Source organism: Pristis pectinata, chromosome 16 (assembly GCF_009764475.1).
Source record: "Pristis pectinata isolate sPriPec2 chromosome 16, sPriPec2.1.pri, whole genome shotgun sequence".
Classification (NCBI taxonomy): Eukaryota; Metazoa; Chordata; class Chondrichthyes; order Rhinopristiformes; family Pristidae; genus Pristis; species Pristis pectinata.
Genome location: NC_067420.1, coordinates 17786031 through 17808541, shown reverse-complemented (window position 1 = coordinate 17808541; position 22511 = coordinate 17786031). Strand labels below are relative to the sequence as shown.

The following is a 22511-nucleotide window of genomic DNA, read 5'->3' as shown; positions in this document are numbered from 1 at the left end:
TAAGCACAAAAATAACCCCGAGTCTTGTTATCATAAAAACAACCTTTGCCTTCCCAGAACAGCACCGGACTGGTTTTCCTATCAACTATAACCTTTGTTTATCTTTCATCCTTTGGATCTTACCCAGGCACCACAATGACATCCCATCCTCCCCAATCTCGATCCGGAATTTCACTAGTTCCAACTTTTGGTACTGCTCCCTGAAACTGTGAACCTTTTGAGCCCAATGTCATTTATGTGTCATATGTAATACTGGCTGGAACAATTACATCTGTTCTAAGGCTGAACTACTTAGAAAATTGTATAATGTAACCATCTGCTCTCTATGTTTTTGTAACAATGCTTAGTGTGGAAGGTCTGTTGTTGTGGAGAAATCTAAACTAAGAAATGCTGTCTTGATCCTCTACACTTTTGCTTTACCTGTTGATTTGAATTACCAACTGCCTTGCTGTTTCTTAGAGGAAGAGTGAGAAATACTGAGACAATGTCAGAGGTGCTGGTTTATGAGATGACAAAATTCAGATATCATGCCTGAATTGGAATACTGAACCCTCCCTCCTGAGACTACATGTCAGCATGTACTAAGAGACAGTGAGCTGTGGGATTCATTTGAAATGGTGCAATGGAACCAAAAGTTGACCCAGCCGCTGGGTTTCCAGGCAAGTAACTTGTCTAAAGAATGGATAAATACGTGGAACTATGACATGCAGAGACTTGGCTGTCACCAGGGCAGGAATGGATACTGAATATTCCTGGATTTCAGTGTTTTAAAAGGGTTGGGGGGGGTTGGGGGGGGAAGACAAGAGGAGGAGGGGTGGCGTTACTGGTCAGGGATAATATTACAGCTGCAGAAAGGGTGGATAATGTAGAGGGATCCTCTCTAGAGTCAGTATGGGTGGAAGTTAGGAACAAGAAAGGAGAAGTTACTCTATTGGGAGTATTCTATAGGCTCCCAGGTAGCAGCAAAGATACTGAGGAGCAGATTGGGAGGCAGGTTTTGGAAAGGTGCAAAAAAAAACAACAACAGGGTTGTATCATGGGAGACTTCAACTTCCCAGATATTGATTGGCACCTGCTTAGTACCAAAGGTTTAGACAGGGCAATGTTTGTTAAGTGTGTCCAGGACGGATTCCTGTCACAGTATGTTGACAGGCTGACTAGAGGGAATGCCATATTAGATCTACTATTAGGTAATGAACTGGGTCAGGTGACAGATCTCTCAGTGGGTGAGCATTTGGGGGACAGTGACCACCGCTCCCTAACCTTTAGCATTGTCATGGACAAGGATAGGACCAAAGAGGATAGGAAGATATTTAAATTGGGGGAAGGGCAAATTATGAGGCTATAAGGCTAGAACTTGAGAGTGTGAATTGGGATGACATTTTTGAAGGGAAATGTACTATGGAGATGTGGTCGTTGTTCAGGGATCTCTTGCAGGAGGTTAGAGATAAATTTGTCCCGGTGAGGCAGAGAAGGAATGGCGGGGTGAAGGAACCATGGGTGACAAGTGAGGTGGAACAACTAGTTAGGAAGGCAGCATACATAAGGTTTAGGAAGCAAGGATCAGATAGGTCTCTTGAGGAATATAGGGTAGCAAGGAAGGAACTTAAGAAGGGGACATGAAAAGGCCTCAGTGAGTAGGGTTAAGGAAAATCCCAAGGCTTTTTTCACTTATGTGAAGAGCAGAAGGATGACAAGAGTAAAGGTAGGACCAATTAGAGACAAAGGTGGGAAGATGTGCCTGGAAGCTGCGGAAGTGGGTGAGGTTCTCAATGAATACTTCTCTTTAGTATTCACCAAGGAGAGGGGTCTTGATGATGCTGAGGACAGTGTTAGTAAGGGTAATGTTCTGGAGCATGTAGCTATCAGGAGGAATGATGTGTTGGAGCTGTTAGAAAATATTAGGACAGATAAGTCCCCGGGGCCTGACGGAATATCCCCCAGGCTGCTCTGCAAGGCAAGGGAGGAGATCGCTGAACCGTTGGCTAGGATCTTTGAGTCCTCGTTGTCCATGGGAATGGTACCGGGGGATTGGAGGGTGGCAAATGTTGTCCCCTTATTCAAAAAAGGTAGTAGAGATAGTCCAGGGAATCATAGACCAGTGAGCCTTACATATGTGGTGGGCAAGCTGTCGGAAAAGATTCTTAGAGATGGGATCTATGGATATTTAGAGAATCATGATCTGATCAGGGACAGCCAGCATGGCTTTGTGAAGGGCAGATCATGTCTCACAAGCCTGATAGGGTTCTTCGAGGAGGTGACCAGGAAGATTGATGAAGGTAGTGCACTAGATGTGGTCTACATGGAATTTTAGTAAGGCATTTGACAAGGTTTCACATGGTAGGCTTCTTCAGAAGGTCACAGGGCATGGGATCCAGGGAGGCTTGGATGTGTGGATTCAGAATTGGCTTGCCTGTAGAAAGCAGGGGGTTGTGGTGGAGGGAGGACATTCAGGTTGGAGGGCTGTGACTAGCAGCATCCTACAAGGATTGGTTCTGGGACCTCTACTTTTCATGATTTTTTTTATTAATTACTTGGATGAGGGGGTAGAAGGGTGGGTTGGCAAGTCTGCAGATGACACAAGGTCGGTGGTGTTGTGGATAGTGTGGAGGACTCTTGAAGATTGCAGGGGGACATTGATAGGATGCAGAGCTGGGCTGAGAGGTAGCAAATGGAGTTCAATCTTGAGAAGTGAGGTGGTACACTTTGGAAGGACAAACTCCAAGGTGGAGTACAAGGTTAATGGCAGGATTCTGGGTAGTGTGATGGAGCAGACGGATCTGGGTGTTCATATCCACAGATCCTTGAAAGTTGCCTCACAGGTGGCTTGGGTAGTCAAGAAAGCTTATGGGATGTTAGTTTTCATAAGTCGTGGGATTGAGTTCAAGAGCCGTGAGATAATGATGCAGCTCTACAAAACTCTGGTTAGACCACACTTGGAGTACTGTGTCCAGTTGTGGTTGCCTCATTATAGGAAGGATGTGGAAGTGTTGGAAAGGGTGCAGAGGAGATTTACCAGGATGCTGCCTGGTTTAGAGAGTATGCATTATGAGGAGAGACTAAAGGAGCTAGGGCTTTACTCTTTGGAGAGGAGGAGGATGAGAGGAGATATGATAGAGGTATACAAAATATTGAGAGGAATAGATAGAGTAGACAGCCGGCGTCCCTTTCCCAGGGTACCGATGCTCAATACTTTAAAGCCATGCCCTCTTGTAATGGGTGGGAAGTTCAAGGGAGATATCAGAGGAAAGTTTTTTTTTTACCCAGAGTGGCTGGTGCATGGAATGCGCTGCCTGGGGCGGTGGTGGAGGCAGGTACATTGGTCAAATCCAAGAGATTGCTAGATAAGCATATGGAGGAATTTAAAAGAGGGATATGTGGGGGGAAGGGGTTAGATAGTTTTTAGGCAAGGCTTAAAGGTCAGTACAACATTGTGGGCCGAAGAGCCTGTATTGTGCTGTACTTTCTATGATTCTATGAAACAATGGAAAAAAGTTTACACTGCACAGTGGTTCTGCCTGACAATAGCTATGATTATTCACACGTCACATTGAGCTGGCTATGGTAGGTAAACCTCAACAAAGAAAAGCAAAGATATAGTTGTACCTCGATCACAAGCGGAAAGGACGATACCATACTATCAAGCCTTTAAATGAGACCTTGAAGGATACATTGGATGCAGTGTCACCCACCCAGAAATGACACAGTTGACCATTACACAGAACTAGTAGAATAGAAAATCTTGATACTTTAACAAATTAATGTGGTTAGAAAATATTTGCAATTTTGAAGATGCACTCATCAAAGATTGGATTGTTTGTGGAATCCGGGAGTCCAGTTGGAGGGAACAGCTAATATATCGGACAGAATTAACTCTAGAGATAAGTGCAAACAGACATTTAATCTGTAGAGCCATCCAAAGTTCGGCTTGAAATGCAGGATGGCCAACAGCAGGAAGTACATGTGATGAAGTGTCTGATAAGCAACAGAAAAGAGGAAGTACTACCAAGCTGGTTTAGATGTTGCAAGTATTGTGCATGGCAACAGGAGCAGCTGAAAAAGAAACACTCTGTACATGGGAAAAAAGTGTATGCAATGTGCATTGAGAAATCACTTCTACAAACAGGGCACAGTGAACAGGACACCTAATGTCCACGGAGTAGCTGAGAGCAGCCTCAAAGAGACAGATGAACACAGTGCATCTGGTGTCAGAAAGGTCAATTCTATCAAAGACACCTGTATTAGGTGTATCTATGCGAAGACGTTGATGAAAAAGCATCAGGGATATGTCAGTTTGGCTGTGCAGCAACATGCAATGTCTTCCCAATGCAAGCCATCAATCCTAAAGTGCTCCAGTTAAAACTAATGGGTTATGTGGCGTTGATGCAGACTACAACGTTTTCTGCGGCTTGTCAACTATCTGATCAGGTTACACTGCTGAGAGTTGCTCTCTGAAGGTGAAGGACACATGAATCAAGAAATCAGGAGAGATACTTCGGAGATTAGACCAGAAGGGGGCGGAAACTTGAATTTCATACAATATGGCAGATTGGACCATTAAGGTAACCCATGATAACACCGTGAAGATTTCTTCAATACAAGCAAACACTTCTGCAATGAACCTCACAGATGGATATACAGACATCTGTCATAGAGCAGGGAAATTAGAAGTCAAGTACTATACAGACCTGGAGCTAGCAATGGTATGGTAGTACAGGGCATGGTGAACAGGGCATGTTCTGGAGGCTCTCAAAAATAGTGGATGAGGCAGATGTAGTCCACAATTAGAAGGTCTGATGAGAAGATGGAGGGAGAATCAACTGATTCTGTACGAATCAAAGTTCAAAATTAAGGAAGACTCCCTCATGGGTCATTTGATCACTGGTGATGATCTGAAACTGGATCCAACCAAAGTCAAGCAGTGAAGGAGATGAGCTCAATGGATGTTGCAGACTACAATCTTTTCAGGGGCTTGTCAACTATCTGATCAGGTCCAGCTCAATCAAAGTGAGAAGCATGAGTCACACTGATGGTTGACCAAGGATACCCAGTTGAGTAAGCAATCAAACAATTGAAAGAGACAGTCACAGCAGAGCTCGTGTTGGATGGCAAGGAGGAGCTGACATTACATAAGCAGAAATCTCAGAAAGAAATCCTGGAACAAATGGTCTTTCAGGGGGATGAGACCACAGCATGTAAAGACACCACTCTGACTGATGTGAGAATGCATCATACACAACTGAGAAGGATCTATGATATGATATTTGAAATGAGGAGATTTCACCAATACAGATAGAGTCATAGAATCATAGAGTCATACAGGATGGGAAAAGGCCCTTTGGCTCAACTGGTCCATGCTGACCAAGATTCCCATCTAAACTAATCCCATTTGCCTGCATTTGGCCCATATCCCTCTAAAACATTCCTATCCATGTACCTATCCAAGTACCTTTTAAATGTTGTTAATGTACCTGCCTCAACCACTTCCTCTGGCAGCTCATTCCATATACTGACCACTCTCTGGGTGAAAAAGTTGCCCCTCAGGTGCCTATTAAATCTCTCCCATCTCACCCTAAACCTGTACCCTTTGCTTCTTGATTCCCCAACTCTGAAAACAGACTGTGCGCATTCACCTCAATCTTATACACCTCTATAAGATCATCCTTCATTCTCCTATGCTCCATTGAAAAAGGAGCCAAGCTGCTCAATCTCTATCAACATCCTCAAATCTTCTCTACACTCTTTCCAGCTTAATGGCATCTTTCATATAGTAGGGTGACCAGAACTGAACACAATATTCAAAACACTGCTTCACCAACATCTTGTACAACTGCGACATTACATCCCAGCTTCGATACTCAATGTCCTGAGAGATGAAGGCCAGTGTGCCAAAAGGTTTCTTCATCACCCTGTCTACCTGTGATGCCACTTCCAGGGAAACATGTACTAATATTCCTAAGTCCTTCTATTCTACAACTCTCCCCTGGGCCCTACCAATCACTGAATGTTCTACCCTGATTTGTCTTCACAAAATACAACACATCCAAATTAAACTCCATTTGCCATTCCTTGGCCCACTTAATAGCTGATCAAGATCCCTCTGTAAATCCCAATAACCAACCTCACTGTCAATGACACCACCTATTTTAGTGTCATCTACAAACTTCCTGACAATGCCTTGTACATTCTCATCCAAATCGTTGATATAGATGACCAACAGCAATGGGCCTAGCCTCGAGCCCTGGGGAACACCACTATTCATGGGCCTCCAGACTGAAAGACAACCTTCCACCATCACCCTCTGCTTCCTACTACCAAGTCAATTCTGTATCCAATTAGCTAGCTCTCCCTGGATCCAATGTGATCTAACTTTCCATAGCAGCCTGCCATATGGAACCTTATCAAAAGTCCATGTAGCCCACATCTACCGCCCTGCCTTTATTGACCTTCTTGGTTACTTCTTCAAAATATTCAATCAAATTCATGATCCATGATCTCCCATGCACAAAGCTGTGCTGACTATCCCTAATCAACCCTTGTCTTTCCAAATGCTTGTATACCTTATCTCTCAGAATCCCCTCTTGTAACTTACCTACCACGGATGTTAGGCTTACTGGTCTATAGTTCCCAGGCTTTTCTTTGCAGCCCTTCTTAAATCAAGGCACAACATTAGCCACCCTCCACTTCACCCATCGTTAATGATGATGCATACATCTCAGCTAGAGCTCCTGCAATTTCTTCTCTAGCTTCCCACAGTATTCTTGGATATAACTGATCAGGCCCTGGAGATTTATCTACTTGCATACGTGGACTGATCACAAGCCACTTATGATCATTGAGCTTAACTTCTCCATCGAGCCCCAAAGGGGCTGCAGAGAATACACAAACATTCTGATCTGTCTGGGCAAAAGCATTCATGTAATCATACCTAACCAAGCTATCTCAAAGGACACAACAGATGCCCAGGATACTATGCTAGAGACAACCTACAGACCAAGACATATCCCAATCTATCAGGCATTGAAGGGAGACTGAGGAGGCTATCAGATGATGCAGCACACAAAGCAGGTGATTTGGACAGGATGGAATAGATATGCTGTGAGACTGAGTCTGTTCTTAGACCATACTTGCACATATGAGATGAAATGGCTTTCCTGATCTTTAGCAGTGATCAGATAATTGTTCCAAAGCAATGATGGAACAACATGATCAAATACATTTACTTTGAGAGTGAAAGGTTGCCTCCACAAATAGAAAGTATCTACTGGTAAGGTTTAAAAAGGAACTAGAAGCAGAAATCAGAGACCTCCAGAAAGGAAAAAGACAAAGGAAGGGATTCACTCATGTCAAAATCCTGGCCAAAATTCAGAAGAGATCTATTTTAACTGGATGGAAAAATCTATCTAGTGACAGATAATTATTTTTCAAATATCTAGTAAGTGACTTCTCAGAGGACACCCATCAATGGTGATTCAGAAGCTCAATTTTCCAGATGTGAATAATGGGTTGTAGATCATTGTGGACAATTTTGTGGGATTCTCAAAGATCTAGCAGTTTGATCACTGGACAGCAGCACTTCACTTCCCAGAGAACAATAGAAAGGCAAGCAACATTGTGAAGATGGCCAGAAACTGCTGAAGAAAAATAAATCAGTGATTTGAGGACCATTGGAGGTTCCTAGTCTTCTGCAATACCCCAGCCCGAGGGCTATCAATCCTATGGAGACTTATGAGCAAAAAAATGAGAGCATTACTTGCACTTTTCACCATTATTTATACATTAAAATTTACATTCTCCATATTATTGTGTCCTTCACAGCCACTATTCCAATATCAAACATTTCTCAGCTGTTCAATTGACCTACAGTGAATGACTTTCCTCCTCACTCATTGTACATTATTCAATGAATTGCTCTTTCAGCTACAATATTTATGCACCAGGTTAAGTTCCTATTCAATATTAACATCCAAGATGAGGAGGGAGAACTTTGACAATAGTAATTTCATTGAAAGTCAAACATGTTTAGACACTCTTTTATCAGAGATGGTCATTGCCTAGATCTTGTATGATGTAAATGTTACCTTTCACTTGCAAGCCCAAGCCTGAATGCTGTCCAGGATTTGCTGCATGCAAGTACAAGATGCATAATTATCTAAAGAGTTGTGTATAAAATGAAATTATGCAATAAATGGAAAACCATCCCTGACTTGGAGAGAAAGCTATTGAGGAGTCAGCTGTCCTGTGCCTGGACATGATTGACCTCTCAGGTATGAATCTAGCCAGTGGAGTGCCTTCCTTCGAAGCCCATGGACCTAATCCTATATTTCCTTGATCCTATGTGCAGTCAAATCTTGCCCTGATGTCAACAGTAGTTACTCTCACCTCACTTGGAAATCACTTCTTGTAAGGGCTTTAGTCAATTCTGAGGCCAAGAGGTTCTGGTGGTCTTTCACTATATTGACCTTTAGTGAGCAGGTTATTGGTGACAAATGCTGTCTGACAGCACAGTTGATGGTCATTCATTCACTTTTCTCTCACAAAAGCTAAGTAACTGTTCCATACCCAAGTGATTTTGCATTTTGTTAGGCATATGTCAGTAATGTAGCTGCATTAGAAAAACTTTAAAGGCATGGATTCTTCTGGAGTTCAAATTTTTGGCACTTGAGTTTTGAGCTGGAGACTTTCTGTTGCCTTGTTTCTCAATATGACAGGAATTTAATCAAAATAGAAGATTGACTTTTGGAATGATGGAGACCTCAGGAATCACATCTCCTACACCTGATATTTGAAGCTAACTTGATACTTCCAACTTGAAATACCAAATAGGATTCCAAATAAATCATCCATTTTTGCAGCACTTTTGACAACTACAAAAGAATTCATCATAAAATATTGTATGAAGAAATGAATTTAAGAAAGGAACATCCAGGTGGAAGAAATCAACTGCTACATTTCTCCTCTGAATTCACTATTTAGTGAAGCATTTTCTGACACAGTTAATGCATGGTCACTAACACGAAAGGGAAACCAAGAAGTATGCAGAATTTTGTTGCCATTACTTTTACTGAGAAATTCTGAAACAAGGAAGCTGCTCAATTAGCCATAATATACTGGAAAGCATCTATACACAAAGCAAAACCAGCATTTTTTATCTTGTTACTGGCAGTGAGCTATAATTATACAGAAATTTTCAGGATGTCACTTCCTAATATTGCTTTTATTCTCAACAATTAACTCATCATTGTTTCAGTTTTAATGTCCAAAATACATAATTTTCTTCGAAACACATTTGATTGCTAATGCATTGTCCATATTCAGCTTCAAGCAATATAAAACATCCTCAAACCAACATGCATAGCTTCCCATTTCTTCCGTCACATTTCATCACAGCCAAGAGATCCTAGACAAAGCGTTCTTTTACGATAAGTAAAAAATAATTAATTGAAAGATACTACATGAAGAAATGAATTAGGAAAAGGATGATTTTGCTTCTTTTAGCATATATTCTATACAATTATTATTGTTTCAGATGACAATTTAAGCAGACAGATCAATTATTGCAAGATGCAATTTATAAAACTTGAACTTTGTAATTTAGTTGATTTGAGATGCACATGCGTATTCTATTTTGCCAAATCTTATTTTAATTCACTAAGATTTATTTTGTAAGTATCAGATTCTGGCAGGAAATATGGAAATGCTTCAGAAAGTCATCCTGTCGCTGAGAAGTTGAACTTTAGACATGTGGTGTGTTAAATGTACCCTGCATGTGGTACAAGTGCCAATTTGGATCTCAAAAAATTCCTAAAATTGGGATACCTTGGCATTAAGAAATTGTTAACACAGTTTACTCCCCTTTAAAACCATTAAAACTCACTAGTTACACAGTTGCGTCACTGAGGAACAAACCTTAGAAATCAAGAGCAGATACATTAATGACTGTAATACAATTATGCAAAAGTGTCCAATTTTATACACCAGGTCTGCTATTTAGCATCTCAACTGCCCACTGACAATACTGAATGAAACCTACAAGTTAAATTCAAATTATGAATTTGACATAACTTTTCCTGTCGTAGGTGCTGTTTTAGACAACGTTAAATTTGTGGATTCTTGAACTTTCAGCTTGATCAATATACAATTGCAACTTGATCTATACCCAGTTTTGAAATTGTCTCCCCTCTCCTTGATCACAAGAATTCTTGTCTGTGATCAGTTGGTTGTGAAGAAAATAAACTGTGTACAGCATTCAGAGGGGATGAGTAAAAAAAACTTAGGCATAGCACCAGATCATATTGTTCTGCTTTAGCTTTTTATTGCAAGTTGGTACCTACCTGTATAATGTAAGACTTCCTGCACTGTGATAAAACATGGTCAGAAAGTTAGTCTGTTTCAATGCAACTTTTATGATTGATTATCATAAATCTGAAACCTTAATTCTATTCCCCTCTCCTCTCCTCTCGCCATAGATGCTGTACTTCCAGAATTTTGTGTTTACACACAAGTTGAGAAATACCAAATGGATGTGAGATTAGACCTAAAAATGGTTTCAGCACAATGTTAGGATACTCATGCCTTTGCATTAAGTTTCTGGCTGTAGCTGTACACAGTACCTACTTGTATTACCGAGCAAGGTAAAGCTTGGCAGATGAGAAGTACCTTACAAGATTCCTGGATAGTCTGTTGGCACTAAATGGCTTTTCCTTTTTTAGGTGATATCCACCTACCTTTTGTATGAAAGATCTGCAAAGAAAGCAGTTCAAAAGAAATTTAGTTTTGTCTTTAAGCTACTGATGAATGTGTTTAAACTGAATGTGATTGGAGACCAACATATAATTGATTCTGCTGTTGTATAGATACCTCAATCTGTGAATAAACCTGTTCATAGTTTATACTTCTGCAAGTGACTGGTTTAACAGATATTGATTCACCTACTTAGCTGTCATGGTTAGGTGGTGGAAATCTTATATAATGTCTCCAGACAATAAATAGATCTATTGTTTGCTAAGGTAAGCTATCATATATTACTCCATACATGAGCTCTCACACCACCTTAATTCAAAAGCTAAGTTTTATACTTGGTACAAAAGGAATATCTGGAGGAACTGGTATGGTCCAATCAATTGGTTTATCTCACAGTACTGCCCACAGTACAAAAACTAGAATGAACTGGATGGGGAAGGATTCAGTTAAGAAGGCAGAATTTTCTACATAAAAAGGTTACTTGGGATGAATGTAGCAAAGCAAGGTTATATTTATTGGGCAACCCTAATTATCTTAATTTACAACTAAATGGCTTACGAAACTGGGTGGGATTTGAACTCTCAACATCTGAGTTGCAGCTTGGTGCCTTAACACTATAACTTCTGAATAATACCATGATTACTCAGCTAAGGGACATTGTGTAGAAGTGAGAAGATTAAGACAAATGAATTATAGCCTCCTTTCAAATTTGGACACAGGGCATTTACTGGGACATCTCCTAAATGCAGCAGATAGCTCCTACGTATTTTAGATGAGGGATTTAAATTCTAAGACAATTGCACAGTTTTATCAAAACACCTCTTGCATCATTTTCCTGTGCTTCTGCCTGATGGACACACAGAGGATAAAAAAAATGTCACCAGAGGAAGTGAGCGTTAGAACTTGTGGCTAGCCCCATTAGATTACAGAATCTGTAAATAGGCTGCTGTCAACCGCTTCAAGATTGCAGCAAGGTAAGATTCACATTCATTTTGCAAGCAAAATGGCTGCTGTTTCTGACATAATATATGTCCCACTGCAATGTTCTTATTAACCAGAATCCAACCATCCACTTCTAGAGGGGGTTCCACCCCACTGGAAGACTGGGTATGAGAGTGAACCAAGTATGAAAATCCATGTTGGTTCCACTCTATCCAAACTCTAGCAGGCTATGCAACCCTGACCAAAATGAGCCATGGGCCAAAATGCAAACCGGCCTGATAGATAGACTTAAGCAGAATCATCAAGTAAAGGGATTTCTGAAATGTCCGTGCAAAATGTTTCACAAACTTTCCTAAAGCACATCTCTTAACATAAGAGATGATTTCCTAAAACATGTTGGAACAGATCAAGTATTTTGTGACTTATCTAAATTAATTAGATAGTTAATTGGCATTGTTTATCATAAGTCAGTTCATTATTCCAAACAATGAGTCAAATGGTATTTGATGGATATAGTACTGAATAATCTTTCACCACTACTACCTTAGCACATATCTGTAGCAGTACACACAGATATGCATGACTCCACATATTAACCTGCTCTAAGGGAATACCATTATTGCTGGCTTCAAAAAGTAAATATTCTAGGAGTCTCTCAGTTTATTTTTAATTAAAGCAACAAAGCACACATAAATCTCAGATATCTTGAGGCTTACCAGCACAATAAATAAAATCTCTCACTTCAAGTATGTTAATACACACAGACCTAAACAGTCAGGAAGTCAATAGGAGACTGCAGATCCTGGAATCTGAAACAATAAACAAAACTGCTGGAAGAACTCAGCAGGTCAAGCAGCATCTGTGGAGGCAAAGGGATCTGATTCAGGGTCTCGACCCAAAACTTCAACTATCCCTGCGCCTCTACAGATGCTGCTTGACCCACTGAGTTCCTCCAGCCATTTGATTTTTGCTTCAAAAAAAATCAATAAGTTTGGTGGACATTTTTGGATTTCTCTGGTTTTATCACCTTAGGTTTAAACATTCAAAAAAAAGGGCAGAAAGTTTATATTCAGGATATTTCCAATGCTAACACATTTTTAATTATTTAACAAGATGGATGCAAGCATTTATTGTCCCACTTTAATCACCTTTGAAAAGGTAGTGGGGAGCCTGAACCCTTAAGCACTGCAGTCTGCATCATGAAGACTGCTTAGAAGAAGTTCAAGGATTTTAGCGCAAGAACTATGAAGAAAAGATGATGCACTTCCACGTCAGGATTGTGGTGGAAATTTGCCAGTGATAGTGATCTATGCACGCACATCCCTGATCCTTCTAGGAAATAGGGGTCATGAAATTGGAAGATCCTAGAACATTAAACACTACAGCACAGTACAGGCTCTTCAGCCCACAATGTTGTGCTGACATTTTATCATACTCTAAGATCTATCTAACTCTTCCCTCCCACATAGCCCTCCTTTTTTTAATCATTTTATCTAATAGTCTCTTAAATGTCCCTAATGTATCTTCCTCTACCACCTCTGCCAGCAGTGCGTTCCATGCACCCACCACTGTAAGAAGCTAACCTCTGACATCCCCACCCCGCCCCCCATACCATCCTCCAATCACCTTAAAATTATGCCGCCTCGTGTTAGCCATTTTCACCCTGGGAAAAAGTCTGACTGTTCACTTGATCTATGCCTTTTATCTTGTACACTTCTCTCAAGTCACCTCTCATCCTCCTTCTCTCCAAAGAGAAAAGTCCTAGTTTGCTCAATTTATCCTCATAAGACATGCTCTCCAATCCAGGCAGCATCCTGGTAAATCTCCTCTGCACCCACTCTGAAGCTTCCACATCCTTCCTATAAGGAGGTGACCAGAACTGAACACAATATTGCAAGTGTGTTCTAACCAGAGTTCTAATAGAGCTGCAACGTTATCTCGTGGCTCTTGAACTCAATACCCCAACTAATGAAGGCCAACACACCATACGCCTTCTTAACAACCCTATCCACCTATATGACACCCTTGAGGATCTATGGACGTGGACACCAAGATCCCTCTGTTCCTCCACACTGCTAAGAGTCCTGCCATTAACCTTGCATTGCATCTTCAAATTCGATCTTCCTAAGTGAATCACTTCACACTTTTCCAGGTTGAACTCCATCTGCCACTTCCCAGCCCAGGTCTGCATCCTATCAATGTCCTGTTGTAACCTACAGCAACCTTCTACACTATCTACAACACCACCAACCTTCATATCATCAGCAAACTTACTAACCCACCCTTCCACGTGCTCATCCAAGTCATTTATAAAAATCACAAAGAGGAGGGGTCCCAGAACAGATCCCTGCGGAACACCACTGGTCACCGACCTCCAGGCAGAATGCGCTCCATCTACCACCACCCTCTGTCTTCTATGAGCGAGCCAATTCTGAATCCACACAGCCAAGTTTCCCTGGATCCCATGCCCCCTGACTTTCTGAATGAGTCTTCCATGACAAACCTTATCAAACGCCTTACTAAAATTCATGTACACCACATGCACTGCTCTACCTTCATCAATGTGCTTTGTCACATCAAGAGTTCAGTCAGGCTCATGAGGCATGACCTGCCCCTCACAAAGCCATGCTGACTATCCCTAATCAGTCTATGCTTCTCCAAATGCCCATAAATCCTACCTCTAAGAATCTTCAGTAATTTACCCACCACTGAATTAAGACTAACTGGTCTAATTCCCAGGGTTATCCCTACTCCCTTTCTTGAACCACATTCACCACCCTCCAATCATCTGGCACTACTCCTGTGGCCAGTGAGGATGCAAAGATCATCGCCAAAGGTGCAACAATCTCTTCCCTTGCTTCCCGTAATAACTTTGGATATATCCCATCTGTCCCCGGTGACTTATCTATCCTAATGTTTTTCTAAAGTTCCAGCACATTCTTTCTTCACATTAACATGCTCTAGCACATCAGCCTGTTGTACGCCATCCTCACAAATGTCAAGACCTCTCTCACCAGTGAATACTAAAGCAAAGTATTCATTAAGGACCTCCCCTACCTCTTACGACTCCAAGCATATGTTTCCTCTTTTATCCCTGATTGGTCCTACTCTCACTCTAGTCACCTTCCTATTCTTCACATGTAGAACGCCTTGGGGTTTTCCTTAATCCTACTTGCCAAGTACTTCTCTCCCAAGTCCATTCTTAGCTTCCTCCTGGCAACCTTGTAACTCTCCAGAGCCCTGTCTGACCCTTGCTTTCTAAACCTTAGGTAAGCTTCTTTCTTCCACTTGACAAGATATTCTACGTTTCTTGTTAATCATGGTTCCTTCACTCTACCTTCCTTACCCTGCCTCAGTGGGACAAACCTATCCAGAACCCCAAGTACTCCCTAAACAACCTCCACATTTCCATTGTGCACTTCCAAGAACATCTGTTCCCAGTTTACACTCCCAAATTCCTGCCTAATAGCATCATAATTCCCCTCCCCCAATTAAATACTTTTCTGTATCATCTGCTCCTATCCCTCTCCAAGGCTATGGTAAAGGTCAAGGAGTTATGGTAATTGTCTCCAAAATGCTCTCTCACCAAGAGATCTGAAATCTGATCAGGCTCATTACCTAGTACCCGGTCCAGTATGGCTTCTCCACATACTGTCAGGAATCCTTCCTGGACACTCCTAACAAACTCTGCCTCATCTATCCCCTTTACACTAAGCAGGAGCCAATCAATATTAGGGAAGTTGAAATCACCCATGACAACATCCCTGTTATTTTTCACCTTTTGAAAATCTGCCTCCCGATCTGCTCCTTAGTGTCTCTGCTACTATTAGGGGGTCTGTAGAATACTCCCAATAGAGTGATTGCTCCCTTCCTGTTTCTGAGTTCCACCCACACTGACTCAGTAGATGATCCCTCCAGGACATCCTCCCTTTCTACAGCTGTGACACTGTCCCTGATCAACAAAGCCACTCCCCCACCTCTTTTACCTCCATCCCTGTCCCTTTTGAAATGTATAACTCTGGAATATCCAGCAGCTATGCCTTCCCTTGTGATGGCCAAATCTCTAATGGCCACAACGTCATAGTTCCATGTACTTACCCATGCTCTACGTTCATCACCCTTGTTCCTGATACTTCTTGCATTAAAATAGACAACTCAGCCCATCCAACTGATTGCAATTTTGCCCTTTCAACTGCCTATCCTTCCTCACAGTCTTTCTACACTCTGCATCTACTTGTACACTAAATGCACTAACCTCTAACTTATCACTCGGGTTCCCATCCCCCTGCCAAACTAATTTAAACCCTCCCCCACAGTTCTAGCAAACCTTCCCACAAGAATATTGGTCCCCCTCCAGTTCAAGTGTAACCTGTCCCTTTTGTACAGGTTGTACCTTCCCCAGAAGAGATCCCAATGATCAACAAATCTGAAATCCTGCCCCTGCACCAATTCCTCATCCATGCATTCATCTGCCAAATCATCCTATTCTTACCCTCAATGGCGTGTGGCAAAGGCAGCAATCCAGAGGTTACTACCCTTGAGGTCCTGCTTTTCAGCTTCCTACCTAGCTCTCATTATTCCCTCTTCAGGACCTCATCTCTTTTCTTACCAATGTCATTGGTACCAATATGTACCACAACTTCTGGCTGTTCACCCTCCCCCTTCAGAATGCTGTGTACCCAATCAGAGCTGTCCCAGACACTGGCACCCAGGAGGTAACGTACCATCCGAGAGTCTCTTTCATGTCCACAGTATCTCCTGTCTGCCCTCCCTTACTATTGAATCCCCTATCATTACCATTCTCCTCTTCTCCCCCTTTCCCTTCTGTGCCACACAACCAGGCTCAGTGCCAGAGACCTGGTCACTGCAGCTTTCTCCTGGTAGGTTGACCCTCTCAACAGTATCCAAAGCAGTATACTTGTTATTCAGGGGAACAGCCACAGGGGTACTCTGCACTACCTGCCTACTCTCCTTCCTTCACCTGACAGTCATCCAGCTACCTGCTTCCTGCAGTTTAGGAGTGACTGCCTCCCACAGCTTAGGAGTTACTGCCTCCCTGTATCTCTTATCTATGAGCACCATAGGAGCTGAAGGTTATCCAGCTGCAGCTCTAGTTCCATAAGGATGCACCTCATGCAGATGTAGTTATCAGGGAGACTGGATATCTCCCAGAACTCCCACATCTCACAAGATGAACATACCACTGACCCTGGAGCCACTTATTTATTTTTTATAGCATGGTAACAGGCCCTTCCAGCCCAATGAGTCCACACCACCAATTTTAAACCCAAATTAACCTACCCATACATCTTTGGAATGTGGGAGGAAACCAGAGCACCCAGAGGAAACCCACACAGACACAGGAGAACATACAAACTCCTTACAGACAGTAACAGGAATCAAACCCTAATCACTGGCACTGTAATAGCATCACACTAACCACTACACTACCATGCCACTACTCTAGCCTGGCACCAAAGGAAAAAAAAATCAAGGAAAGAAAGAAACTTACCTTAACCTCCACCTCCTCTCACCAACCCCCCACATTGCGCCTACCTTCTTTTTATTGACTGCTGTCAATTAGCCAATCAACTATTAACAATCTGCAAATGTGCCTCTTTTAGACTCCTGCAAGGTGAAACTCACAAGCACAGGCACAGGGACACCTCTTTTCAAAGCTCCCACTCCTATCGAATAAGCTTTGGCAAGTTGTTGCAGTCTATCTTGTTCTTAAGCATTGAAAGTTCAGGATGGTGGATTGGACGTCTATTATGCCCTGACCTGGATGGTATCAAGTTCTTTGAGTTTTGTTGCAGTTATGCTCATCCAGGCAAGTGGAGAGTATTCTATCACATTCCTGAAATGCACCTTATAGTTTGTGGAGTACTTTTGGGGAGTCAAGAGGTGAGGCAACTATTGCAGAATCACAGCTTCTGGTCTGCCGTTGGCTGAATGATCCACTGGAAGATGGTTGCTAGAAGATATCCACTAGAAAATAGACTTCAACCTTATCCTTATATGTACTCACATGCTTGGGTCTATGCTTACTGAGCTTGGGGAAGTATGTATTGATTAGTGTGCATGAAATTTGCTAGCTTTTTATGACGTACCTGGTTTTGCTCCAGGAATGCCTTCTACACTCACTGAGCAAGGTTACAAACTTGGTGTGGAGCAAGTGTTGTGGGAACCAAAAGGAGGAACATTCAATCTATATTGAAAAATTTTTTAACAAACATTGAAATTGTAGTTTCATTATCAGAAATATATGCCAGAGATTTAAATAACTGAAATTAAAGTTTGCAGCTGTAGTAGTGAGATTTGAATTCATACCTTTAGATCATTTATCAGGTAACGTAACCAGTGCTGTAGTACCACTCATTCATGAATGTTTATGAGTGATGATAACACATTAATTTCATTGAGGAGGTACAGCTCAAGCAGATTTTATTCTTATATATGGTATAATAGCAGCTTTTGATTAGAAAGATTTATTGCAGTTTGTTGGGAGCACAAAAAAAACCTTAGAGAAAATTGTACAAGCATAACCATGTGTTTTTTAACAGGTTTCTATCATTTAATAAATCTCAAACATCACCAATTCAAAAAAAAAAGATGATTAGCTCATTATTTCAAATTCCTTCATACTAGGGAATACACCTTCCGGGCACTGATACGGCATGGAGAGAATATTTGGGCTTAAGCCACTAAATGCTGTTGTTTTAAAATTTACCTTGAAATTTTATTATCGCAACGGAGTTTATGCTAATTTAATCGGGAAATAATTAATAAGGGATCATCAAAATAATTTAATTTTATATATTCCACATAAAATAGTGGTCACTACACTGTAGAGAGATAACAAGTTTTCCACTTAGATTTATTATAACATTAAATGCTTTGCCACATGTCACTATTGAGAACAGATTATAACTTAATTAAAAGGAAATCAGTTCAACATTTGAAAACGGATATAAACCTAATACTGAGAAGGTTGAGTGTTAATAATAACAGAGGCAAAATGCACTCAACAGCAATTTTTGTGACTGCCCCATTTCGGTGTGATTCTTGCTTCCTAAAATAAAGATCTTTGCCATTTTTAGAGTTGAATGTAGAAAAGCGAAGCACCTATTAAAAAGTATTTAATGAATATTTCTATTCAAATGATTCTTAAGAGTAGTAGCTGTAAGTTTGTGAATGTTGTTTTTCAAACCATGATCCTACTAAAACAGATTGAAGCACTCATAGAAAAGAATGGGCCCCTCACGTTCTCTCTCTGATGTTATAGCACCACCACAGATGATGTGATTTTGATGTTATAGCTCCACCACTGGCGATGTCACTTCACATTTTATAATAACTGAAGATTCAGGCTTCACGTGCTTTTAAAACATTCATTCACAGTATTTTCTCATTCATGGACAAAATTCAAAATAGTATCTCATTAAACTCACATTAAAAGAAATGATTCTAATGCCACACAAAGTTGTTGGTATTAACATTGCAGCATCACTGTACCTACAGATCTTAGCAATTTTGAAGACATTTGGATATAATTTTAGTTCGTCCTGTTAATCTTTGTATTGTTTTCTACTTCTTTGGGGAGGTAGTGCAAGAATTGAGGGTTAGAAATTAGTTATTGATCTCCATTGCAATAGGAGTGCTTACCCTTCTATTCTCCTCCTAATATTCACTTCCAATGGTTTTAATTAAATGGAAATCGGGAGGGAATATAATGGTTGCCCAAGATTATATCACCTATCCATCCTTACAACCAAAGATGTATTTCTCCCCTATAAATTAGAGCTTACCAGATATGCAGTAAATTGTGTTATTTTAACTTTATGACTTTTTTTTCTGTAGCTTGCACTGACTGGTAGTTATACATTGTGTCTGATAAGACAGAGTACCGCTCGCTTTTTTTACTATGTTGGACACACTCTGTAAATTTGGATTGCTTACTTTGATTAAACATAGCATCACTTTTGAAATAATTAGCAATTTTCTTACAATCTGCATTCACTTTCTAATGTTGTCCTTAAATGAGCCTGAAAGCTTTACCCTCTATATTGCATAATTGTATTTTATAGCGAGCAACCAAATTGCATTTAAATATAGTACATTTTTTTATAGCAATAGCCTTTTCAGTGGTACTAGCAGTCAATTTCTGCATTGCTACAGCCATTTTAAGGAATAATTCAAGATGCACAAATTAGTAAGGCTGTGATTAGCCAACTCTATTTTGAAACTGTGATTTCAAAGGTAATATTTGCATAACCTTGTTACTAGTAGTGCTTAGTTAATGATTTGTCCTTGTAATCTTACGTAACTGAGAATATTCAGCGGCATCAATTTTTCTAGTTTTCTTTAATCTTTTGCTATTACATGTGTACATTTTTGTTTTTTTTGCATAATCTATAGTTGAAGTACATGTTTAAATATATCTGCCCCCACCCTCACTCCCTCATGACTTGGGTCAGGCAGCTGCCTCTTCAATGGTGCACGTATTACTTGTACAGTCAGATCTCATTTGTTGTTTGGCATACATCATGGTCATTGCCCCATCAAATGGGGAATACAACAGAGGGTACATTTGCTACTTTCCTCATACTATTCCTCACACCAGAGTTTAAATCAGACCCACTGTGTCATGTAATTCATTGCCCCCTACTGTGACTGATTATACAAACCATGTTATCTTTTCCACGTAATCAATCACTGGAATATCATAGCAGCAGTCTCAGAGTTTGTGGCTACCCTCAGCATCACTATCATATCAAAGCCACCCTTCCAAAGACCAATGATTTCTGGTTTCAAAACCAGATTTCTCACTTTTAAAACAATGTCCCCGGCATCAACATTTTGTATTCACCAAGGGCTCAGCAGATGGACAGGATGCGTCACCCAGCCTTCTATTCATGTGACTCTTTCCTAATGTTCACAAGACCACAAAACAATTATTCATCCAACTGCTTGCACTTCTGATCTAACAACCACATCCTTAAATCATCTAGGACCATTTCTAGATCCCATAGCATTAATTAACTTGTAAACAGTTATTTTATTTTCATCTAACCATAATTTTTAAAAATATTCTCTACTATTGCTACTTCATGTAAAAATCCATTTGCATTCTTGCATAATCTGTTGCTGTCCTCTGCTGGTAATTAGTCTTCAGCAGTAGGATTAAAATGCTTTAGAATTTCATACATTACACTGCATTAAATTCATAGATGAAAAGGCTGTGAAATATTGTCTCCCAGGTTTTGCACAAACCCTTCACCCCAAATTTCTACGTGCAAGGGCCAATGTTAATTCCAATTTGCTTTGAAAATCAGAGAAGGGTTTCATTCAATGGTCCTGCTGCTAATTTACTTGCAGATGGGACTTTTATTAATGGATCAAAATCAGGCCCTTATTAAAAACTTTAGTTTCATTTTCATGCATACTGGCACAACAAATGCTGAAGCTGGCACTACCCAATGCCATCAAACTGTCTTAGATCAGCAAAACACAACATTAGCAGCATATAAAGGGAACCCACCTGCAAATAATCAGATCTCCTGGAAGTTCTAGGAAGTCTTCCAAAGATATTTTGTGGCTCAAACTGAGGTTTTATCCTATGGCAATAGTGTTGTCTCCATTATTCTTTTAGCACAAGGATATGCTTGCATTATTCATACAGGGCAGACTTTGCTGGCTGTAGGAAGAAATGGAACAATAGGAACAACAAGAGCATATTAGAGAGCTTCAAGGATTACAATGTGGCTCTGATGAAGAGTCCAGCAAGAGGGGAAGTGTTCTTTTGGTAAATGAATGTGCTGGCCTACTTGAACCTAAGCGAAGAGTGGTGCAAGAGCAGATTGCTCCTCTCATGAATGTTACAGCAGGAGCTGCAACCCACTGGCAGGACAGGAATAGTTTTGCTGTGGTAGCTAGGGTCACTGTTGGCTTCAATTTCTATGTAGCAAGGTAATTTCAGGCTGATTATGAAACATCAAGTTACGGTGCCTTTCTCCAGTGCAGAGGACAGAGCACTACTTTTGCATATTATGAACTTCTTGGAGTTCTTATTGCTCCTAGGAGTCATCGAGGCAGAGTTATGAGATTTACAGTTATTGCATACATATGGCCATCAGCTATCAAGAAGCCTGGCTTCTCCAGGAACTACATAGGGTTTCAGTTCCTGAACATCCAGCTGGTCTTTGACCACTGGCAACAGTTCAAGCAGTTCAAGTTTCTGAGAAAATCTCATGATGTCTGCAACCTGTAGCAGTCCAGAAGTTACTCTCTCTTTGACAAGAATCAATAGATCCCAGGCTGGCTGCTAAGAGACAGAATATCCTTACAGACTTGGCTGAGTTCCCTGGTTCAAAATCCAAAGATCAACAACAGCAGTCACAACTCAAACAGTACAGTCCACAGGGAAACAATAACTCAACGCTCGAATCAAAAGAGTGTTGCAGTAGTTGTGTTCTGTCTTCTGTACAATTTTATCCACTAATGGGGAGAACTACTATTGGTTTCAGGTGGGTCATGGGGAGGATATTAATGATCCAGAATGTGCGGCAGTACCTAAAAGGTATAGAACATCTATCTGCAACTGGACAGTGGCCAAGAACACTTTGTCCTTTCAGTTTCTGCATTTCTCCTACTCTCACTGCCATCTCAAACCTAATATCAGTGCACATCATCCAAATTAGTCCATCCTTCCTTCAATGAAACAACAAGCATCTAACTATAATTCATTAACATTCCACAGCTTTGACAGAATCACCCATTGAAAATATAATCAGATGATTAGGTGTTCCTGTTTAATTGTTTTAAAA

General features: G+C 40.8%; 1 long non-coding RNA gene across 1 annotated transcript in view; it reads right to left on the bottom strand.

Annotated features, from left to right (window-relative positions):
• Positions 1–22142, bottom strand: part of LOC127578751 (uncharacterized) — a 40066-nt gene extending 17924 nt beyond the window's left edge. The window contains exon 1 of the long non-coding RNA XR_007957569.1: positions 21227–22142. This is a non-coding gene — a long non-coding RNA (uncharacterized LOC127578751). The remainder of the gene's footprint in view (positions 1–21226) is intronic.
• Positions 22143–22511: the final 369 nt, after the last annotated feature.